The 24328-nt window shown below is 40.2% G+C and overlaps 2 protein-coding genes across 16 annotated transcripts in view; both read right to left on the bottom strand.

Annotated features, from left to right (window-relative positions):
* map2 (microtubule-associated protein 2) overlaps positions 1–21864 on the bottom strand; it is a 125860-nt gene extending 103996 nt beyond the window's left edge. For all 15 annotated transcript variants that reach the window (XM_056263204.1, XM_056263207.1, XM_056263206.1 and 12 more), the window contains exon 1: positions 21772–21864. The gene's annotated coding sequence lies outside the window, so the exon portion shown is untranslated. The remainder of the gene's footprint in view (positions 1–21771) is intronic.
* Positions 6232–24328, bottom strand: part of heg1 (heart development protein with EGF-like domains 1) — a 53073-nt gene continuing 34976 nt past the window's right edge. The window contains exon 15 of the mRNA XM_056263222.1: positions 6232–6249. The gene's annotated coding sequence lies outside the window, so the exon portion shown is untranslated. The remainder of the gene's footprint in view (positions 6250–24328) is intronic.

The following is a 24328-nucleotide window of genomic DNA, read 5'->3' as shown; positions in this document are numbered from 1 at the left end:
TGGCCAATATTAAAATTCTATAGTATTGTGTCAAAATAAGTTAAGAAATAAAACACTAAAAACAAAAAAAACTAAATTTCATTGAAACAATCAATTTAGGCATCAGAAATTATAAAGTATAAGAGAAATGGATATTCATTTTGTGATTTTGCTACGGATCACATTCATTAGTGATGACAAGGGTTATCTACATGTAAAATTATGTGAATGAAAAGTGTATATCTGCCCATATAAATATTAACTTTTATATATAATATTTTATATATGAAGTTTCTTTGTCCCATGATATACAGTCCCTCAACAGATTGCATTTGAAATGGTTTCCATGTGAACGCATGAAAGTAGTAAAGATTCCCTTATCCAGCATCAAGTTGAAAATATATGATGAAACATTACAGACTTAAATCAAGTACATTCATAAGCAGACAGGAATGCAGATTATCTCTGAGGTAAACACAACTAATCTCATTGTGCTTTCACTTTTTTTCTTTCAGTCACTCCAGATGCATTTGTCTCTTCCAGGCCAGCTTTTTCACTCTTCAGAGAGCCACAAAGAACCAACTCTCTGGGAAATTTCATCTTACAATCTTCTCTTAGTGGGGGTTTTAGATCCACAGAGACCTCACAGCAGCTCTGATTGGTTCAGCTCCTGCTTTCCACAGAAACCACACAATCAAAGTTATGTGTGAGTAGAAACTGCGGACAATTTAAACAAGTTCAGAGAGGGAACACGCACACATACAAACATGCCAGCATATACTGATCCATTTGATCCCAAATCAAGTTCATTTCAAAGGCTTTCATCGACATGGCCTGTCAGCAGCTGTTAAAAATAGGACTTGGGAGAAGGCAAACACGTTTTTCTCAGGGCTTCTCTTTCCTCTGGTGTTTGGACCGACAGCTAGAGATGCTTCAAGAAACATGTGCTTTGGATAGGCACAATAGAGCACTGACACCACAACTAAAAAATACAAAGCCGCTTCTATTTTCAATACAGCAAGTTATGTGAGAAGTAAAACACAAGAGTGCAAAATAAGTCAGTCAAGAAGTTTTTTCTGTCACTTCTCATTATAAGTTATTCCAGTACCAACATCAGGGGATTCCTCCAGAACAAATGTGAAAGCACCATAAAAGAATCATAAAAGTGATCCATATGTCTTGTGTACTATATTCCTTGTCTTCTGAAGTCATAGCTTTGGGTGAAAAACCAAACCGAATTTAAGCCGTTATTTTTTGGAAATGTTAATACTCGCTGTATTATATATAAAATAATCCTGAAAAAATGAATCACGGTTTCAAAATATATAGCAGTAATACCACACAACTGTTGTCAACATTTTGGTGAACTGTTAACTAGTGAGCTCTCAGTGAGCTGTTAACTAAAGAACTGAAAACAAATCCCTGAGCCAGAGTCAAACTCTGATTCATTAATTAAGCATTCGGTTTGATTTGTGAATCAAATCAACAGGTTCATGGGGACAAAAACGTTTTAAAACATATTGTACAAGTTAAACTGCCTAAATTCGATCACACTGGTTCCCAAGTTAACAACATAACTTTCAGTCTGCTTACTTTCAATATACTATTGGAGAATTTAGAGCATAACTCGTATGGACACTACTTTTATGGTCTTTTTCTCATTTTAAATTCTTAAAGAATTCTCATCTTGTCTTCCACGGGAAAAACAGGTTACAGGTAGGCTACAACATGAGGATGAGTTATTAATGACTGAATGACTCTTTGGGTGAACTATTACTTTAATACACTGTATTAAACACAAAAGATGTGAGCAGCGCTCCATTAGTAAGCTTTGCAATCTCAAAATCAGCCCCTTCATAGGCAATAAAGCTAAAAAGTCTTTCCAATGGAAGCTTGTGAAACTTGTTTTTAACTAACATTTGTGCACGCCAAACCGGAGTCTGAAGCTCCCTGCAGAAAAATCAGTCACGATTCGCAGAAACCTCGAGCCACCTTGCGCTTGTGGCACGGTTGAGAGTGGTCCGCCCCCGACAGATGAGGGGAGAGCGATCTCACAGGCCTGGCTCTTTAACAATACACATTTACAGAGCGGCAGCCCACACATTGCCGCCTACACATGGGCGTCACATCTCCCCGCACAACTCTGACACCCCTTCTGGCCACTGTTTGGAGAAGTAAAGGAGCGTGGAATTCTGGGTAATGGCTGTGGTCACTCTGTACCCCTCGGCTCCACCTACTTACCTGCACCTATTCACAACCCACACAGAGGACGCAACACACATTAACGTCTTTCAGCCCACACATTCACCTCCATCACACACACACACACACACTTGTATTCAGCCCACACACAATCAACTAGTCGCTCAAGGAACGTCCTACGCCTGCCATCGTTGGTCCTCAAATGTCTTGCAGTCTCTCGGATGTCTGTCACACAACACAGTAAAAAGCATTCCTTCATAAAAGAGAGAAGAGATATTTCCAAATCTCTTTCTTCTTCTTGCCTTTGAGAAACAATTACTATTGTGAGCATAATGACACTTCATGAGTGGTGTTAAGTGTGTTAGAAGTTTTAATAAGACTTTATCTAATTATACAGGCCACATTTTTGTACGTATATTGCTACTGGTCGGTAACAAGGTGAAAGAGTTGCAGTTAAAATTATGTATGTGTATATACTATACTATATATCCTGTATAGTCTTAATACATTACAATTAAAACACTAAAATGAAACTTTACAACAACTCAATTTTATGACAACAAAGTTAACATAAATGTAAAAATATGAGAACTGAGCATGCACAATTATATCCAATATTGCTTAATTAAATAAAAAAAGGACCAATATTATGGTCCAGATATACTGTGCATCCCATGAGATTAGTTTGACTGAAGCATTTACTGATCAATTTCAAAACCTTTTGACAATATAAAGCCAATAAACACAAACGCATACCACATTTTTTGTATGGATCAATTAATATTAGTACTGTAAAAAATGAGCTGCACATTTCTGCTTTTAAAGCCTCCAGGATGTTCCATTGACTTATATTTTAAGATCATTGCTAAACAGCAGCTGTTTTTGTTTGCTCTTACAAATAGTTTTAGACAAATTAGGACAGATAGCACTAATGCTGTAAACAAAGCGAAACTTTTACAGGAACGTTCATTTAAAAATTGCTTTTAAAAAATAACCATAATACCAGAAGTCACTGTTGAAATTTAATCAGGGAATTGTTACTCAGAAGCATAGGAAAACTCACCGTGTCATACGGCAATAAAACAAAGTTTCTTAAAATTGAGTGCTTGCTGCCACATAAAAGCAAGTAGACAGCAATTTGGCTATGTCTCATACTGCACGATTTAAACTCAATAGTAGATCTATATAACCACAAGTCATGGATTTCAACCATATACGGTAGCTGTTGCCCTCTCTGAACTTGGTATTATACATTTATTTTATTGTATCATTAATTTTTCTACACCATAATAGGCCTCAAAGTGCTCTTTATTTAAAGCATCAAAAGATCCAGACGTCTGACGTTAGCTTCTTCTTCCAGCACTAGTACGACAACATCCATAAAGTGCCAATTTGTGGTGACTTTATTTGCCAAAACAACAGGAGATTGCATTTCTTCTGAGACTCACTATTTTTTCACTGAAGGATGACTACTGTTGTTGATCCTATTAATGAAGAATACAAGCTTGATTTTAATGGGAAATAACTTACAAGTTGTTGGGGAGTATTGGAACAACATTACCAGCCCTAAATGCAGATGTCATAGGAATAGTTCACCCAAAAATTTTGTCATCATTTACTCGCCCTCAAGTTGTTACAAACCTGTACGAGTTTCTTTCTTCTGTTGAACATGAAAGAAGATATTTTAAAGAATGTTGGTAAACAGACAGTTGACGGTAGCCAGTAGCCAATCCCGGTAAATTACCGTAAAATTACCAAAATGACTACTGGTAAATACACAAATAAGCTGTTCACACAAGCAACAGCGTTCTTTTTACTGGTAAGAGATCCTTCACAAACCTGCAGCAAAATACCGATAAATTATGTGATGTTAGTCATCGGAAATTATCTTTAAACGCAGCGCCGTTGTCTTAATCTGCCTGCATGAGGAGAAGCACTTTAGTTTCACTATCTGTTCAATTTGAGAAAAAATTGAAGTCTGAGTGGCAGGCTGAGGAATGGAAAAGAAAGATGGGTCTCGAGCGTGACACGTTGAAAAAGCTGCGAGACTTGCCGCAACGGTCAAAGATGAACATCTAGCGCATATGTAAATAGAAAAACTATTACAATTCTTACTGTAAACTTTTTGATTGGCCCAAAACAGACTTCTTATGTCCGCGAATTCTGGCTTCGTACCTATGCTTTGTACGTGCCAACAGTCTATGGGTAATACCGGTAATCTTGATTCCGTGTTCACGCAGAGCACGTTACGGGTAATTTACTGGTAATGGTACAACTTCCCTTCTGGTAAATTGCCAGAACCAATTAACCGGTATTTTTGAAAAGGTCCTGTTCACACATGATCTCTTACTGGTAATTTACCAGTAAAGACTGTATGTGTGAATGGGGCTATTGACTTCCATAGTAGGAAAAAAAACACAATGGAAGTCAATGGCTCCCGTCAATTGTCTGGTTACCAACATTCTTTAAAATATCTAATTTTGTGTTCAACACAAGAAAGAAACTTATACAGGTTTAGAACAACATGAGGGTGAGTAAACGCTGACAAAATTTTCAATTTTGGGTGAACTATCCCTTTAATAGGAAAACCGGTGCAGCAAGGCAAAGATCGCAATCATGTCTGCAAAACGAAACGTGACGGTTATTAGAATCAAAGTCTCTGGATTACAAACGAGTAGTTCCTCAGTGGGTCACAACTGTCAGATGTACTACGCCTTAACCCCATTTCACTAAAGTAGCCAGGTTTCCCCAGTGCCTTGAGGATGCCAGTGGCCAATCTAGCACTTGAACCCAAAGTCTTCTGCGACCTAAAAGGACTGCAGTGCCGGGCCCTCAACGGCTTACTTCTACATGGACACATCTTTGTAGAGGCTCCTTTGTGTGATCCACAGTCTTCATTACTCCTCAGTCACATGGCTACTGTTTCCATGGTGGTGGTTGCCATGGTGACGCATACATTTAGACCAGTAGAGGTTTGCGCCATTAACCAATGGCACTAATGCTTATATGCTAAAGGGCTTCATTAAAAGAAGAAAAAGTTTTATGTTGCTTCAAATTCCATTTAAAGTTTTGTGCTTTTCATGCCTCACAGCTATTGAGAGCATTTCAGTGCACCGCTAAAAGATCTGACCAGCAGAACGGAAAGAATGTGTGTTCTCACAACAATGGATGCTGATAATTAACAAACACAAAAAACTGGACAAGGTCATTAAAGCACAAACAAAATGAAAATTGTTAAACAGGAAGGAATCTTCAATCGACCGACTGATTAGTGAAATTAAGTACAAAAGCAAGCTTTATCAGCTCTTATCAATGCCAATAGAGGAGCTCACAGAATACTGGGATCCATTCAGTATGCACACACACACACACACACAGAGACATCCAACATTAAGCCAAGTATGTTATTATTATATATTTCAATTGGTATTTTGGTTTTCAATCTAAGTTTAACCCTTCACCCTTTAGTGACTCACTGCCCTCCTCCTCGTTCATTTTTTAAAGTTAGACATCCACCTTCTTAGTATTAATCAATCAATGTATTATAAACAATATAACAAGAAAAAATACAATTATAAAAGAATGCCTGTAAAAATTGTATAGGGTTGCTAACGACCCGAGGTGTGTAACAGTGTAAGTATATTTTTTCTGCACAAAAATAATTTAATATTTGATGACTAAATAAGTGCAATTCACCTTTGAATGAAGTACAATAGACAATGATGAAGTGGCGTTTCACTCATAGTTACAGCAGGCAAAAAACAAAAGAATGAAGTACCATCAGAAAAGCTTGAAATGGCTCTGCGATTTACTGCAGAATGTACGCAATCAAATATTAGTGTCACTGTCACTTGATGGTGGATCTGTCAGCGATCAAAATATTGATTTCGAAGATGTTTATGTTTATAAATGAAGTGTTTATAATAACATAGAATATGTTTGAGATCACGAATATGAGCCAGATGCTGAATGTACTGGGAAATGAGCTCTGATGAGGACAGTGATGATGTTATAAAACATCTGCTCAAACTGAACCCTTCCAAGCTCCAAAAAAGGTACCAAAATATGCTTTATTTTATTCTTCTGTAGACTATAATTGTACTCTAATATCAGGAGAGTTTTGTATTATCGCGACAGGTAGGATCCATCCATGTTAGATGCATATTTTTTCCAGGATTCATTGATAAATAGAAGGGAAAGCATTTATTTTTAAAGAAATCTTTTGTAACATTATAAATGTCTTTATTGTCACTTTTGATTAATTTAATGCATCCTTGCCAAATAAAATTATTACTTATTTTAAAAATCGACTGGAGTGACTGCTCTGTTGGAGGCCTTGCATGTAAGCTCCTTCCATTTGAGGCTGAGCTACAGCAGCCAGATAAAGCTGTCTGGAGTCCAGACTCTGACAGGCTTAGCTTCTGCCTCACCCTGCTCCTCCGCTAGCACATACTGCTCCATGAAACACCAGCATCAACTGCAAGAATGAGTTCGAAGAAGGGGGAGGAATATGGTCTTAACATTTTCTTAACATTTAGAAGAAATGAATACTTCTATTCGGCAAGGATGCATTTAATTGATCAAATGTGACAGTAAAGGCCTTTATATTATAACAAATTTCAAATTAATGCTGTTCTTTTGAACTTTCTATTCATCAAACAATGGTTTCCACAAAATATTAAGCAGCGCAACTGTTTTCTACATTGATATTAATAGGGAATGCTTCTTCAGCACCAAAAGAATGATTTCTGAAGGATCGTGTGACACTGAAGATAATGATGCTGAACATTCAGCTTTGCCATCACAGGAATAAATTACATTTTAAAATGGATTGAAATAGAAAACTGTATTTTAAATTGTAATTATATTTTACAGTATTACTGTTTTTACAGTATACTGTATGACAAAATTATTTGAAAATCTTATTGGCAATTTTAAAGTAGGAAATACTTTGGCTTGCCAAAATTAAATAAAAAAATTAATTAATAATACAATAAAATAATAAATAAAAATAATTATCGAGAAATAAATGCAAATCAAATAAGTAAATAAAATAAAAAAACTTTAAAAATGTTAAATTAATACTAATATTCAATAAGACTTCTGTCATGGGATAAAGAATTTTATATGTTTCCATTAAAAATATGTAATTTTACAGTGTTATAAAATGTCACATACCGGTAATATGATATTTTCAAGGATATACGAATAGAAAAATGTGATCATTTGTGAAATCATTTTCAACTCTTTGTTTGTTAAGATGAATTTTCCTTGCTTAAATGTCAACCACCCAAGTCACTTTTCTTGTTATTTAATTTATTCCGAAGGTGACTCCTGAATCCTTTAGAAAAGTGTTTGCTGGAGCAGATCCGGTTCTGGGACACACACACACACACGTAAGGCTTTGGCAGTGAAAGGGATCATTGAGGCCACAGTTACGCAGGGAGGGGAGTGTCTGTTCATGGATTAGCTGTACATCACCTCGACAGTTACGTAAATCTGTGCCATAACTGTTCCATGCTGCCTGTACGTAACAGACAGAAACATCCAGAGCGCCATCTCTTCAAAGAGCCTCATTCTGCCACTCCACAGCCTATAGCAAAGTCAATAAACAACACCATCACAAAGAACAACCCACGGGTCAGCTCACTGAAATTTCAGAAACCAATATGAGTATCTGACTCACCTAACTCTCATCTTTCACCTGTAGTGACAGTCCAGCCACACATCCAACAGTATGAAGAGGTCTGTTAGTCAGTAAATGGTGTTAAAAGTATGTAATATGTTCAAAGGAAACTGTGAAAAGTGCCACAGTGTATTTTATGAGATGTAATAGCAAATAGCCTAAAGATATAAGAAAAAAGACTAACCAAATTTTAAGTCAAGTCAAGTCAAGTCACATTTATTTATATAGCGCTTTTCACAATACAGATTGCATCAAAGCAGCTTCACAGTGATAACATGAAAGTAGTACAACACAGTTCAATAATATTGTTGAATATTAAATATCCCCAACTAAGCAAGCCAAAAGCAAGGCGACAGTGGCAAGGAACCAAAACTCCATCAGATTGGATGGAGAAAAAAACCTTGGGAGAACCCAGGCTAGTCAGGGGCCAGTTCTCCTCTGGCTAACAATCATAGGGTTTTAAAGAAGCTTTACAGTAAGTCCATATCAGAGAGTACCTGGAAAAAATACATTTAGTTAATCATGTAATATTTAGGGGATATTTTAACCAGGAGCAAAGGTAAAATGTTTAATTACTGTACTACAATCCTGCCTCAAACTCATTATATTCTTATTTGGAACACACACACAAATAATTTTAGGTAAATATTTAGAACAGAATTTAAAATATAATGAAAGTGGATAGGGACTTGGGCTGTCAAACTCCAAAATAACAAGTAGCATAAAAGTATAAAGTGGTCCATATGATTAAAGTGCCATATTCAAAACTCCTAAAGACATCAAATAGATTGATGTTCATGAAAGAAGTAATATGAACAAATTTTGAATCAAAATGTTTTAATGAATCAGTTAATCCAGTTCCCTTTCGAAGGGAACTCAACAATACGTCATTCGACGCTATGGGGAACGCCTCAGGCGTGACAGGTGTCTGAAATCACTATCAAATCACGTCAATCACATTGACCGGCGACAGCCCATGAATCATTAGCGTGAATGATTAACGTGCGACCTGGAAGTATATAAGGGCGCCTTGCAAACATGACAAATCATCTCATCGTCTTCAGGGACTGTTTTGTATGAAACGCTACTCAAATTACGAGCAAAAAGGTAAGATGAAACGCACAGCAAAAGCAGATTGTTTTCGTAAGTGTGCCGACCCGTGTCCGAGGTTTCTGACACCGGCTGACACACACGAGCTGTGCGTTTTTTGTTTGGGAGAAGAGCACGCACGGGAGGTTCTCGAGGGAACCTTCTGTGCGAACTGCGAGCATTTTTCTCTTAAAATGCTCCGCTCTCGTCTGGCCCTCTTCTCGAGTGAAGGGGGCTCAGCATCTGTTCCTCGTGGTGCAGGTCCCGCTCGTGCTGAGGCAGAGCGGCGACTTTCATCATGGGGTTCTCAGATGGAGCTCGTCGATCGCCTTGAGAGGGCTGTAAACCTCTCAGATGATTCGACGGCTGACGAGAGCGAACTGCAGGTCGATGATGGGGAAGATTACTCACCGACTGTACCTGCAGTTGCGGCTCTTCCGGACGCGCAGGAGATGGTTGGGGAGGTTTATGATCAGGAAGATCTTGAACCTCCTCAGCCACCCTGCCCCATGTATGCTGAGCTAGTGGATGTTATGGAGCGTGCTGCTGACAGGCTGCAGTTGCCTTGGCAGCGCGCTAGAGGAGGGGCCGCTCGCGGAAGGCTCGATGATCGGTTTCTCCCCGGCCATACACCACCAGCTCGGGTGAGCCTTCCATTCCTTCCTGATCTACACATGGAGATCGAGAAGGCATGGAAGAACCCATACTCTGCCCGTATTCACCAACATCAGCGGGCCAGTTTCGCTGATGTTGAGGGGATCGGAGAGCATGGGTACGTGTCAATGCCGCCCATTGACGAGACGTTCGCGAACTATCTCGTGTCTGGGCGGGCAGCGACACTAAAAGCTTCAACCCTGCCATCCAAACCGCTGAAAACAACGGCTCGTTTGAATGGCAGAGCACACACGGCAGCAGGTCAGGCCGGTGCTGCACTTCATACCATGGCGGTGTTACAGGCGTACCAGGCCGACCTGCTGAGGGATCTCGACCAGGGGGCAGGGTTGTCCCCTGAGGCGGTGGCTGAGCTGCGCCGCACCACAGATCTGGCTCTCCGGGCTACCAAGCAAACCGCTGCCGCGATCGGTCGGTCGATGGCGGCGATGGTGGCCACGGAGAGGCATCTGTGGCTAAATCTAGCTGGCATCGGGGAGAAAGAAAAAACCTTTCTCCTCGATTCACCAGTTTCGCCTTCCGAACTCTTTGGCACCTCTGTAGAAGCGGTGGTGGGGAAGTTCAGGGAGGCGAAGGCGCGCTCAGCAGCATTTAAAACATGTATACCGCTGAGATCCGCGTCCGCACCCAGGCAGGCGGGAGAGCCTGGCCCTTCACAGTCTGAGGACCGTAGGCAGGGCCAGCGAGCCAGTGTCGCCTCTCGTGCGCCCCCTCCCTCAAGGAGCAGGTCGCAGAGGAGGCGTGACTCCCGCCACAGAAGAGATTTGAGGGAGGTTATCCAGAACAAACGCTCACGGCGTCGGTAATGGATAACCTCCCCGGAGGGTCACGACTTCTGCCCTCTCTCTTCTGACCCCCAGGCGTTCATTACATCAGGCCTGGGGATGGGCCTATGATGAGAACTATGTTCTGATGGCCCACCCGGGCCTGGTTGGTGGAAACGCCCCTTTCAGGCATGTAAAGTGGCGGTTCCCAGGTTCGTATAGAACTTCTGGCGAGTCTTCACTTTGCACACCGCAGGTGAGCTGCTGGTCTTTTCAAGGAGTATATTTTTTGTGACAAAAAATAACATATTTCTCTTTACAGACCTCGTTCCCTGTATAAAGAGTTATGGGGTCATGTCAAGGTAATAAAGGTAAGGTAACTTTATTGGATTATTAGGGCCCTGAAGTTCCCCGTTAGGTGGCCTGAACGATAACTATGTTAGCCTTTGGGCTGTTAGCCACCTCAGGGTAGAGTAGTTGGTCTCTCTCTGATAGAATGTTTTACTTAGAGTGTTGACTGACGCTAGAGCTTCAGATAGATCTTATGTCCGGCCCATGGGACCGTTTTGACTTTTCTGAGTATTTCGCCCCTTGAGCTCTGTTGAGTTTTCTTTAGGTTGAGCGTTCTGCAGCCCTTTTGTATGGAATAATACAGACTATATTCTTTAGTAGGCTGTGGCTCCTCTGAGCCCTCAGATAGATCTATGCTTACAGGTTGGCCCTCACCAGGGCCGCCTTTGTGGCTGGCCTAGGCTGTGCCAGGGATATTAGAGGTGTTCTGCTAAAATTAGCTTTTCTTCCTCTGACCCTTCACTTTGTGAATGTAGGTTTTTGGCATCCCTGTATAATCAGCCTCCTCCCATGGGAGTCGTTAGGCCAAGGCCCGCCCCCTTCTCTGCATTCTGGGGTGACTAGAGTAATGCAGCGTGGTGCAGAGGATGGTTTATAAGGACATGGTAGGCCTCAGTTAGGCCTCCGTGGTATATAAGTCCTTTTGAGCAGGGTTAGGCCGTCTTTCGCTTCACGAAGAAGACTGTTTCCTGCCCGACCCTGCCGTGCAGAACTGGCCTACGGATTTAGGCCGCCAGTATGGGCTTCACTTAACTCGCTGAGCTACTGCTCGAGCGCTGGGTTGTAGGTGGTTGGCTTTCATTCAGCCCCACTCCCCTAGGTTGGGCACAGATACATTTCTGTCACCCCTAGAGCCGCTGGCAGGCCCACCCCCTGGTAACCTCAGGGTGAGGTGTGAGTATTCCCCTGTGATTCAGGGTAGGTCTGAGTACTTCACTCCCAGTTCTGTTTATCCTACCTCGCACCACTATGGCTCGGGTCGAGTATGAAGTAAGCCTTCACTTCTTCTTCTTTGGTCGAAGTACGCTCCCCTGTAGCCAGAGCATTGCCCTGAGCTGACGCCCATGCATATATGGTAGGCCCCTGACTAACCGGGGCCTCCGTTGAGGCAGAGTGGCGTATGTTGTACTCCCCTTGTTTTTTAGGGTGCTAAGCTCTCTTGCTGAGTATGTACTTGTATGTATGTATGTACTTGTATGGGCAGCTCCCAATAGGGCGCTGTAGGCCACTTCTCGAGAGAAATGGTTGGCCTTGGTGGTTCGGGCAGTTGGCTCACCGGTGGGTAGTAGGCCTTAAACAGGCCTCCTCGGAGGTGAGTCCCAACATTGTGGGACATACTTTATAGCCGCTACAGGTAGCTAGCCGTACTAGGCCGCCTGTGGGTGGGCCCAATAGTTACGTTGGTGTGGTATGGTTCCCAACAGTGTTCCTTTGTAGCAGAATTGACTTGCTATCAGCTAGTAGGCCCAACCAGGCCTCCCTGATAGGCGAGTCCCCAGCTGGTTGGCCTTAGCAGGCCGCCTTGGAACTGTCACCCGAACTCAGCTACCAGTTGCTATCAGGTAGTAGGCCACTCAGGCCTCCCTGAAGGTGAATTCCCATTTAAGATGGTTATCAGGTAGTAGGCCTCACCAGGCCTCCCTGGAGACAAGCCCAAGGACAGACAACTGGACAGCTAGCCTGAATTTCTATCGGGTAGCAGAAAAAGCTCCCAGATATTATGGCTGTCAGGTAGTAGGCCTCACCAGGCCTCCCTGAGGGTGAGTTCCCCACGTACTATCGTTATCGGGTAGTAGGCCTCTCTAGGCCTCCCTGTGGGTGACCACATTCTGTTGCTATCAGGTAGTAGGCCTCACCAGGCCTCCTTATGAGTGGTTCCCTAGCGGTGCTGGGTTTAGGAAGCTAGTGGCCTCTTGCTATCATTTCAGCTGGCCTTATTAGGCAGCTGCTGAAGGCGAGCTTGCGCCCTGGCTCGACTAAAGTGTTCATTCTCTGCTACTGGTTCCCTCTCGGAACCTCTTTCCTGTCTACAGCCTGGTTTTGCCTACCAGGGGGACCATATGCTCCCCTCATTGAGGGTCACGGTGAGCACGCGGACTCCTGAGTCTGGTCAGACGGTCGTAGGCCTCTCGTGAGGCCTCCCAGTTAGATCAGTCCTTTAGGCCTTCACAGGCCTCCTCAGTGTTTTGAAACACAGACACTGGGTTGATCCGTGGATCGAGTAGAGGAACTCCCCTCGTTAGCAAGGGTTGGAAAGCACTATGCTGAGTCATACTCTCCGGGATATCCCGTCTCTGAGATCCGGGCCGAGTGGTTCACTGCCAGCTTCGCAGTCCCTCGGGTTGGATGCCTTACCTAAGGCAAGTGTCCAGAGGCTCTGTTTTCAAACAGACAGGAAGTGGCCAGACTAAGTGTCTATGCTCTGACGCCAGGTCAGGCCGTCCTGGTGGCACTTCGGGGTGAGTACGTTCCCCTGAATAGTGACTGGCTGGGGTTCCTTCGGGTTCCCTAGCCACATTCCCTAGAAGGGACCCCTTCTAATTGAAGTTGTGGTCCTAGGCCTTTGAGCAGGCCCAGGTAGGCCTTTTCATTTAACCATGTTTATGGAGGTTTCCTGCTAGGCTTATAGCTTGGGCTATGACCGTAGGGAATGCTGTCGCTGACAGCCCAGTGTGACCTGACGGTGAGTGGTTCTAGCGTTTCATTGGAAATTGCTGGTTCTGACAGTTGTCACTGCCTTTGGGCATGCACTCCCTCAGCATGGCGGAGTGGGTATTTCGTTCCCCATAGCGTCGAATGACGTATGACTGTAACCTTTGTTCCCTGAGAACAGGGAACGAGACAATACGTCTCCCTGCCATGCCTCGGGGCCCGCCTGCCGTACAGTCCCTTCAGACGATAAGGTGATTTGTCATGTTTGCAAGGCGCCCTTATATACTTCCAGGTCGCACGTTAATCATTCACGCTAATGATTCACGGGCTGTCGCCGGTCAATGTGATTGACGTGATTTGATAGTGATTTCAGACACCTGTCACGCCTGAGGCGTTCCCCATAGCGTCGAATGACGTATTGTCTCGTTCCCTGTTCTCAGGGAACAAAGGTTACAGTCGTAACCTGAGACGTTCACAAGAACTGAATGAGTCATTTTTTAATCGTATTGATTTGATTCTTGAGTTGGAAGATTATCGGTGATTAACTGGAGATGACGATTATAGGTGAATAATGAATGAAAGCTATTGTATATAAACCATTCTATTTACCATTGTTATGGTCTTATGGTGCTTTGGGGGGGGGGGGGGGGGGGTGGTAATGTAAGTCATATTCACTTACATTATATTTTTTTTTAAATGTGGCCAGGATATTTTTCAAAAATTCCCCTTTTGCAAAAGAAAGAAAAATGAATGAATGTTAAAGGGGTCATATAATGCCATTTTTGTACAAGCTAATATGATTCTTTAGGGTCTAAATTAAAAGTTTGTAATATACTTTAATTAAAAATTCTCATTAGTATTGTAAGAAAACACTTATTTTACCTGGTAAAAAACAGCTCTGTTTTCAGCACGCCGTTTCAGTGCATATGACTTTAAATGATCATGAGCTTTGCTGACTCCGCCCCTCTGTTCTATGCGTACACCGTTTGTAACACAATAACACAATAACCATAACGCGTTGTTCAGTATAAACGTGGGATTATGCATTATATTGAGAACGTCATACATAGAAAACATGCCGTAATGTACCCTGAGTGTAAACCTTAGACGCATTCATTGTGAAGCGTGCAGCTAACGATTTACAAGGATTAATATAAATATTAATATAAAGTTTAATAAAACGTTACACTCACTTCAGTTGTTCTAGAGGTTCAGCAGGAACACGAATAGATGGTACCAATCCTTTCAGGAGCAGCTTCTTAGCAAAACCAGCTTTATACCTCCTCGTTTATAAAGCAGTCTGGTGTGTGAAATGATTCGCGCAAACATGAGAGCATTGACGTTGCTCGTGGGGAATATTCCCTTCGAAAACAAACTCAGCCACTGCGTCTTCAGCGGTTCGGATTTAGGAACATTAAAATGACTGCTGTGTTCGTTATTACACCCAAGAACAGAACACCACAATCCTTTAGACGCCATTCTGCTCATAGACAGTGCTCCAGCATATCAACAATGACCGCGCCGGTCCGCGCGGACTATGATTGACAGCTAGCTCACGAGCGAGGGCAGGTCTGTGTTGAAACCCTTCTGTCAATCAACAATCGTGGGAGGGGCGTGCGAGCTTGTGACGTCACAGGCTCGAACGGCTCGATTTGAGGCAGGGGAAAACATATAAGGAGATTAAAACAAAACCACTGGATGGATTTTTATCATTATATGATGGCTGTGTACAGACACTGCCAACACACATTTCAGTACAATCAACTTGTAAAAGTGCATGTACCATTATATGACCCCTTTAACAGAATGTTAGATGCTTTAGATGTCCCTGTGAGTGTATTGAAAATCTTGAACCTGAACTTTAATCCATGAACACTGCCTATCATTCTATTTTCATATTTATAAAAAATTGTAAATCGTGCACTTTAAAACACATTCATGTTCACTGTCACACCAGCCAAGCTCCCATTCACTCACTACAGTTGCCCAACTCAATACATCGTTGAACCGTGTGAAACGTGCACACACACACAAAAAAACCCACTCCCAGACACACATTTATCTTTCAGGCAGATGAGCTTACAGAGAACATCTGCCTTTATTACTATAACACATTTATCATGCCCAAACTGAAACTATCCTACGCTGCAAAGAAATGCATGTTCTCCTTCAGAGGTCAGACAAATACTGCAAAATGATTATAAACTGGACGTGAAAGACCATTATTTGTTAACGCTGCCCTTTAGCCCTGGGGAAATGATAGGGGTATGGATCAGATGGGGTGATGGTTCTCCTGCTGATAACAGGCCTCCTCCACATCAGCAGGTTCAAGGTAGAGGAAGACGCCGGTCCTTTGTTCTGCCCCAAGCCTAGTGGGGGAGGGTTATGGAGCAAGAAGAGCCCATGGGCAGCTCAGAGTCAAACAGTGGCAGACAGATTAGACCACTAGACAGCTTAGGGCAATCCGTAATGACAAACATCTAACTTGAGACACTCCCAGCAAAGGAGACATGTTTCCATCCAGCACACAAGGTTATACAATGACAACAATATACAACAATAATAATAAAAGAAAAAAAGAAAAATACACAAACACACGTGGAACGTAACACATCAATAACAACAATAAAAAGCAGAAGAATTATTATTCATGCAAATATCAACACTATTTTTTATAAATTATGCTTTATTAATATAAATAATATATTCTACTCAGATAATAATTTATGAATTAAAGAAATAAATATAATATATATAATTTCAATGCATTTAAAAATAACTGTTAATTAAATATGTTCTATTAGTCAAGCAATTTGAGCTGGTGTGTTGAATTGTTGTTAAAATAATAATAATATATTACTGTAAATTATGTTTTATTAATCTAAATAATATATTCTATTCAGATAATAATTCACAAATGAAAGAAATTAAGATAAACTATTTCAATACATTTAAATACTAAATATATTTTTTATTAGTCAAGCAATTTTAATAATACATATTATTATTATTATTATTATTAGCTGAACATGCATGTATAACTGAGTGGGATTAATACAAATAAATATCAAACAATTCGAGATCTATTCCTGGGCGATTCATTTCCTTATGAAAAAATGCCCAACATGTCGGCTGATGTAACACTCATTCTGCATTTGTGGAATGCGCATCATCCAGTGTTAGATGCTTGCGGTAATTGGGTGTAGAGGCGACCTGCTTTTCGGGAGCCCACAGGGTGAACAGTGAGATCATTGTTTTGGGGTCCACAGCACTGCAGCTCACTTTCCAGAACAGTTCCCCAGTGAAAGCACATACACTCTGAACACATGTACACAGTCCAAATAAACTTCCTGCTCTCACACACTGACTGTACCTGTAAATTAATCTGGTGGTACCAAAGGTCAAACCTGTCAAAGACACAATACCTTTGTTAAACCTGGGAAAGCCATGTCCTATACCAAATGGCAAAGAACACTGAATACATTTCCCTTACTTCAGTTCAAACAGTATAGTAGGAAGAGCCTTGATTTTAATCTTATTTACAGCAACCAATTAAGGCAAATTACCTTCAGTCCCCATGATTTCAGTAAATTCAAGCCGTGCTAATGCAAGGTAAAAACCACATGCCGGATTCTGCTGTCAGTGCAAAGCCAATACCACAACGTAACAAGTAGTGGCTATACAGGAATACGCCAATTACACATTGACTGCATGTAAACGTTATAAAAAATTATGGTTTTCAGTTGTTTCTTTTGAATGAACTAGAATAATCTGACGTGAATTGCAAACAAAAAATATTTTTTGTTAATTTCTGCACGTGACGTCATTAACAATGGTCCTATTTTGTTGAACCAACGTGATACAAACGATGGAGGTGTTAAAGAACATCTAACTTTCAATGCATTAATTAAGGTAATTTATCATGGGTCACAAACTCTTTAGTCCGCATGAAAATATAAATTTACTTTGTTAGCAAACATTACTAGTCTTGTGGTAAACAATTAATATGTGCAAGTTAATCCAAAGGAGAAAAAAAAGCTTTGACATCTTGGAAAGAAGATACTTAACCACTACACTCCAACCGTCAGACAATACTGAAGTATACTGTAGAGTCGGTTGCAACTCCCGGTTCACAGACTTTAAGGCTATTCTATAGCTATCTAATAATATAAATGTAATTATAAAAAAAAAAAAACCTTTAAAGCAGTTCAAATGTTGACATCTTACTAAAATGCGATTACAGTTAATACTCTTTATTATGTACATAAATGGACCATGGTGAACATATTTAGACCTATTAGGTGAATCCTGTTTTGTTTTCAGACAGTTGAATATAACTTTCAAAAAAGTCTAAAACAAATGTTACTGCCACTCGTCAACAGCAGCTGTCACAGTTGCTAGGCGACAAGAACAATCCTTTATAGGCTAGTGCGTCCCATTTTACAACGCTAGGCCCAACCATAGTAGCCTTTGAAGGCCAAGTCCTTCGAAGGATGCAGCCTCTGAATTGGTACACAGTTTATTTCTAAGCCGGTTGATATAGGAGTTGTTTCCCGACATAAAATCTATTATCACCATGGCATACCTACAGTAGAACAGATTCCTCCGTGTTCAACAGTAGCTTCGAAACGCACTCAGGACTTGAGCAATACATGTCCGCCTGACTCAGGGATTGTTTTAGACCCTACAGCCTCATTGATCCAGCGAGCATGAGGTGATGAAAAGGTGGCTGGGATTAATGCCTCTCCTCCCTACCATTTCATTAGAGATACGTTACGTATGCCTGTGCGTCTTCAGAGCGTTTGCAGCCAAAGGAAATCAATGGCCACAACATCCTATGCACAGACCGAGTATATCAGTCTCTCTTCTGAATAACACAGCTAGTGCTTTTCACATATTTCACTGACAAAAACGGTTTGAAAGCAGAGTAGTGCTCCAATACACAAACATCCTTTTGTGTTGTTCAACACAGGTAGCCTAAAACCAGTGCACAACCACCACTCCACTATGACAAGCTGTCATACAAAGGTTCTCTTCGAGTCTGGATAAGCAGAAAACGGCAAGACAAGGACATAGACCATTCTCTTTAAAATGTTAATATAATCATAACACTCACTGAAGTAGGCGAAGCAATTGTTTGCACAGAGGTTGTAATAATGTAATTGGGATCCCTTTGTTCGCATGGTACATGACTCGTTTTGTATGCACAACGTACCTCCATAACCCCAACAGTACAGCCTCAAGGACGACTTCATCTACACAAAACTAAAAAACGTGTTCCTTTAACTCGCATGGATATAATTTAGCATTACCTTTAATATAATCAATAAAACAAATCAATAGGTTGGGTGAAAAATGACTCACTAAGTAGCACATACAGTCCTGTGTACATTCTCATCCAAACAAATGGCTTTAAAAGGAGCTAGAAAAATCCTGAGGATAATCACACTTAATTATTAATTTTCCTGCAGGTTTAATAAAGCAAAAACTCCTGAAACCTGCTAATCGATGGTATATGCTTTTGTTGAAGCTACTTTTTTTTTTTTAATAATCATGTTCAACAGCAGAATTCCAGGAGAAAAACGACACGCTTCTACAAAGAAATCTCCACAAATCAGATAATCGAAACAAGCAAATTGCTCCAAAAGAACTCTTTAGCGCCGCCCACTCCAATGAAGCACTGCGAATGACATAATCAAGTCAGTCTTCCTGCACTATCAAACTACTTGAATAATTGTATGTATTTTGCAATGAACCTAAAATGTATTGTTTCTCTACATAAACATCTTTAAATCAATAGTTTTTATTTTGATTGTCAATCGCAAAGCTTCATGGGATTGTAGTTCTTTCCCTCATTAAAGCCAATAAGTACACAGTCTTGTACCTTTGTCTTTTTGTCCAGTGTGAAAAATCACTCACTAAGTAGCACATACTGTATATTCTACTGCATGTGTCATCCACAGAAATTCCTTTTAAAGAAAATAGAAAAATAATGAGGTTAATAAAACTTTTTTTATAGATACACTATGAAACTTTTGGCCATCTAGCAGTTAAAAAACAAAACTGCATGCATTTTGAAGAAGAACATTGTTTTGGTTGTGTTTCAGCTCTGCATGACTGTGCTGATGAATATGGTTATCCTACTGATGATCATAAAACATTCACTACAAGGCTTAAGAGATATAACCAGTTTAGATGGAAAGGATCTTAAGCCAAGTAGCTGAAGACATTACTGTATAGTTATACCCATTAATAGACGGTACTTCCTTGAAAATAAATTCCAGCACAGCTCTACAATCAAAACGAAAGACACAAATCACACAATAGATAATATTTTTACAATGAACTCTGTCAGAGAGCTACATATGCCAATTTATCTGTTCAATAAAATACCTTACTCACCTGTTAAGTAATAAAATGACATCTCCCCAATGCTTTTAGAACATTTCAAATTCCTCAGTTCTCGCCGTCTCCTAATAGCCAAGCCAATCTTGATTCCCGTTTTATTACAAGCTTTGTCACATTATCTTTTTTCCAGCAGACTCTTCTCTGTTCTGCGTTTGTTTTAAAACAGGTGTCAACCTTTCAAGCCACTCCCACATGCGTCAAAGTAGCCGAAGCAACTGTTCTCTATTTACGGATATGACCAGAATACTGTATGTAAATGTATTTGTAGTATACTTGGCACAAAGTAAATGTATTTCAAATACATATATATGTAATATGTACTTAATATATACCTAATATATAAGCAGTTCACTCAAAAATTAGGTAATTAATTATCTAAATATTTTACTTACCCTGATGACTTTCTTTTCAGAACAAAGTTATTTTGAATAAATGTTCCAAACTATATAGCCAAATGTTGTTTGGTAAATTTGTCATTTTATAAAATAATAAAATGATATATTTCAAAATGTTTGTGCACCAGAAAAGAAAGAAAGTCATAGAGGTTTAGAACGACACATGTTAAGCATGTGATGAAAAAGATTACATTTTTTGGGTGAACTGTGTACACATATCGTTGGGTGGAAATCACCATTAAAATCTATAGCTAAGAACTGCACTCTTTTCAAATAGTTTAAATTCAGTTAAAACAAATTGTGTGTGTGGGTCTTGTTTTTTTCCCTATATCGTGGGAACCAACCAGTGTCCCTAGAATGAAAAGACTTAATAAACATACTAACTATCTTAATCATAAAAATGTGTATGTGAAGCTTATGTTTAAGGGTATGTATAGAAACCATCATTAGCTCAATATAAAGGCAACAGGAGTCAATGGAAAGTCCCCAGGATACGCATGTGTGAATGCAGGAGTCCAACTTTTGTCTTCTTTTAAACATCTGTTGTATTTGATGAAGAGGGCAGTCTGCTAACAGATGGTCATAGCTCATGAGCCGTGGTGCGGACTCTGCCTGGTTCTAACACTTGCATGCCAATGGACGTTAAAAAATAAATGGCACATACATGTAGGGACATATAGAGACTGCGCAGATATATCAGTCATCCAGTGCAGGGCGCTGCATTAAACCTCACAGCTCTCTTTTCATGAATAAGCGTGAGCCGGCAGACTGCCAATGCAGGAATGCACCATGTCTTATCAGAAACAGCATCATCATCACTGATGGAGTCTTTTATATAGCCTCAAGGCGATGGTTTGCGAGACATGAACTCATTCTGATCTTTTCAGCATAACCTTTCATCAGGGTGTTTAAAGATACTGATCAAATGTAACCATAACCATCTACCATATATCTACATTTCAGCAGGCCAGGGACATATACAAATCCGTACTGATAAAAAATAAGAGGTGCAGAATAACTCAGAGGTGCTTAATACTGGGTAGCTGTGGTTTCAGCACCATCTCTGCTGGACTGCAAAATCTCCTCTGCGACAAAACCAAATCATGTCATGGACCAGGTCTCCTCCTTTTCACATGTAGATCAGATTAGTTGTATAAATAATACACAACCTTAAAGACAAATCAGATCACTATGACTATAAAATTAAAATCATTGGATTTCAGCACAAAGAAGCGTTTTTAAACAGATACAAATGAGGAATTTAAGCACTCGTTTGAGAATCAAATCAAAGTTCGCAGACATTCTCAAAAGTTAAGCATTGTATGTATCTAATGGAAATAAAGAGTGTTATTCCATCAATCTGAAGCACAGTATCCGCAACATTGCAGTGAATGGAACAATGCGTCCTTTCTCAAGCATTGATCTAACATCTTCAAAAGCACGGATTAGAGGAATTTAAACAGCAGCGTGTCAGAGAACTTCAGAGAATATGCAGGTATAGACATGCAAATCATGCTGACCGTTTTAACTCGATATTATGGCTTTATGTAAATAATGAAATATAGTGGTTTACCTGTTCGGCGTGTTGCGTCCGCTGTAGGCTTCCTCTCGGAGCGCTGTGTGAACGCCGGTGCTGATGAAGAGCCGCCCACACTTCATCACGCCCACTGCCACTTAACCCCGCCCACTGCTGAATAGTTACCGTAAACCACAGTGTGAACGCGCCCTACAGCTGTATAACGATATTTATATTTCAGTAGATTTTTAAAAGGAATTAGTCATTTTATTCAGCAAGGATGGATTAAATGTATCAAAAGTGACAGTAAAAACGTCTAAATTATTACAAAAAGTCTATATCTATTTTGAAAATATAATTTCGATTCATCCAAAAAATCCAGAATTTTTTTTTAAGGTTTCCAAAAAAACTGTTGTCAACATTGATGATAATAAGAAATGTTTCTTGAGCAGCAAATCAGCATTAGAATGATTTCTGAAGGATCATGGTTGAGAGTAATGATGCTGAAAATTCAGCTTTGCCATCACAGAAATAAATGACATTTTACACTAGAATTGAAATTGAAAACAGTTATTTTACATTGTAATAATATTTCACAGTTTTAGACATTCCACAGAAGAAGAAAAATGCATACAGGTTTGGAAAGACATGAGAGTAAATGAATGAATGTTTTTTCTTCCAACCTTTTAAGTAAATGTGTGACCTTAAATTGGACATAGAAGTAAACCTGTGGGTCTAGAAGCATGTAACACAGCGTTTCTTAGCTAAGAATCAGGCAACAGAATCTCATACTCACTCTAACCACATTCATCTCAGGGCGGTAATTAAGGACCTATAAATTATGAATGATCCCCGAGAGGCCAGTTAAAACAACTGAGATGTTTATACCAATGTACGTTTCAGTTGATAGTCACAATGGGTTTTCTTTTCCAACTTGGTAAACAAACGCCGCCCTTTGAAACTCAGATGCTTGCCAGTGTTGCAAAGCTAAATTAAAAAGATATGGTTTGAGTCATGTTGTCATAGAGACAAAAATGTAGTGGAGACAAAGTGAGAGACTCTTAAATTAGAAAAGCTGAATGAAGGCCCAGTGCACACTTAAGAGCACTTATCACTATGGAGACAGCCCTTCCAAGAGGTGAGATTTGGGCATGCATTAGTACTTGATTCAGGAGAGTTAGTGTATCGTGTCTGTCATGATGTCTCTCACAGTAGTTAGGGGTCCGGTTTTAAAAGAACCTTCAGACAGATTTCAAACACTACTGCCCACAGAATGTGACAAAATGCATAACTTATAATATAGAGGCAAAATCTTTTATCAAATCTTTTATATTTTCATAATATTCAATTCAATTCAATCCAATCAGGCACCCCTTAAAGACAATTTAAAATCACAAGATGCTTTGTGTTAAAGAAAATCCCCATAAAGACAATTTTTTTCTTCGTGCGAAGACTATTTTAATAATCTAGTGTCCATCGTCAATCCAATAATCCATCTTGTGCAATGGAAAAGTTCCATGGATGTTAAAGGGGTACTTTAACGAAGCCTTGATTTTGTTTTTGGGGTGTACTATGTTTTCATGCTTTATCCAAATATGCATTATTACAGCACCTCACTCCCCAGTCTGCAAGTATACATCTCTGCAGGACAGTAATAGAAGTTACTAGATCAGTGGGCGAGGCCATAAACAGAGGGGTGTTTTCGACCGCGTTACCTGATTTACCCACGTCACAGTGAGGGGAGGGTTTAGAGGTGGGGTCAGGTGAAGGGCATCATTTTCATTGCATGATTTATAAACACCCACCAGTTTGAAAACACCCACACATTTAGAAAAGCCCACTTTTGTTCTGCACGACCCCATACTGGCTCTAAGTGATGAAGTCCCTCCTTCTGAAATACGAAATGTGCTGTGATTGGTTAGCTTGTCCTGTGTGTTTTGATTGGTAAATATTACGGATGGCAAAATTTCAAACCAATTCTAGCCTGATTCAGACCCTGACAATGTTAATGAACAAGAGAATCATGCAGAACGGATTTCACAGGACGTTTCAGAGTGGTATGTTTTTTTGTAATTTCCTTTTACATTATAGATACGATGTTATCCACCATTTAATCGTGATATTTGTAGGAAAACTAGGTAATACAAACAGTAATCGATTACAAAACCATGTTTAATTCTCCTAAGGAGCAGTGAACCGTCTTACAAAAGCAAGAGCTTAATAAGCAACAGAAAACAAGCTGTTCTCCATAAAATGTGCAGTGCACAGATAAACGTTGGGGTTATAATGTTCAGGAACAGTGTTTAAAATCAATTTTAGCTACTCTCGTCAGACTTAGGAAGGTCAAACAAATGAGTTTTGGAAATGTTGTGGAAAAAAACAGTGTCTCTTTGACGTAGCGACAACAATGTCTTCTCTAATCCAGCTCAACCAGTCCCCTTTTTGCGTTTTCCGTGGGCGGTATTATTTAAATGAGTAGCTACCATTGTGACTCCATAAGATCCGGAAAAATATCCGGTTGTAGTTCTTGGAAAGTGGATTCTGTTAAATAAAATATCTCCCCTTAGGAGTGGACTTTGAGCTTTGCAACCTTGCCAGATCTTTTTTATGCTCA

Source organism: Rhinichthys klamathensis, unplaced genomic scaffold, assembly GCF_029890125.1.
Source record: "Rhinichthys klamathensis goyatoka isolate OS25496 unplaced genomic scaffold, OSU_Roscu_1.1 h1tg000201l_1, whole genome shotgun sequence".
In the NCBI taxonomy this organism is placed as follows: domain Eukaryota; kingdom Metazoa; phylum Chordata; class Actinopteri; order Cypriniformes; family Leuciscidae; genus Rhinichthys; species Rhinichthys klamathensis.
Note: the sequence above shows the minus strand (reverse complement) of the source record. Positions and strands in the feature narration are given on the sequence as shown.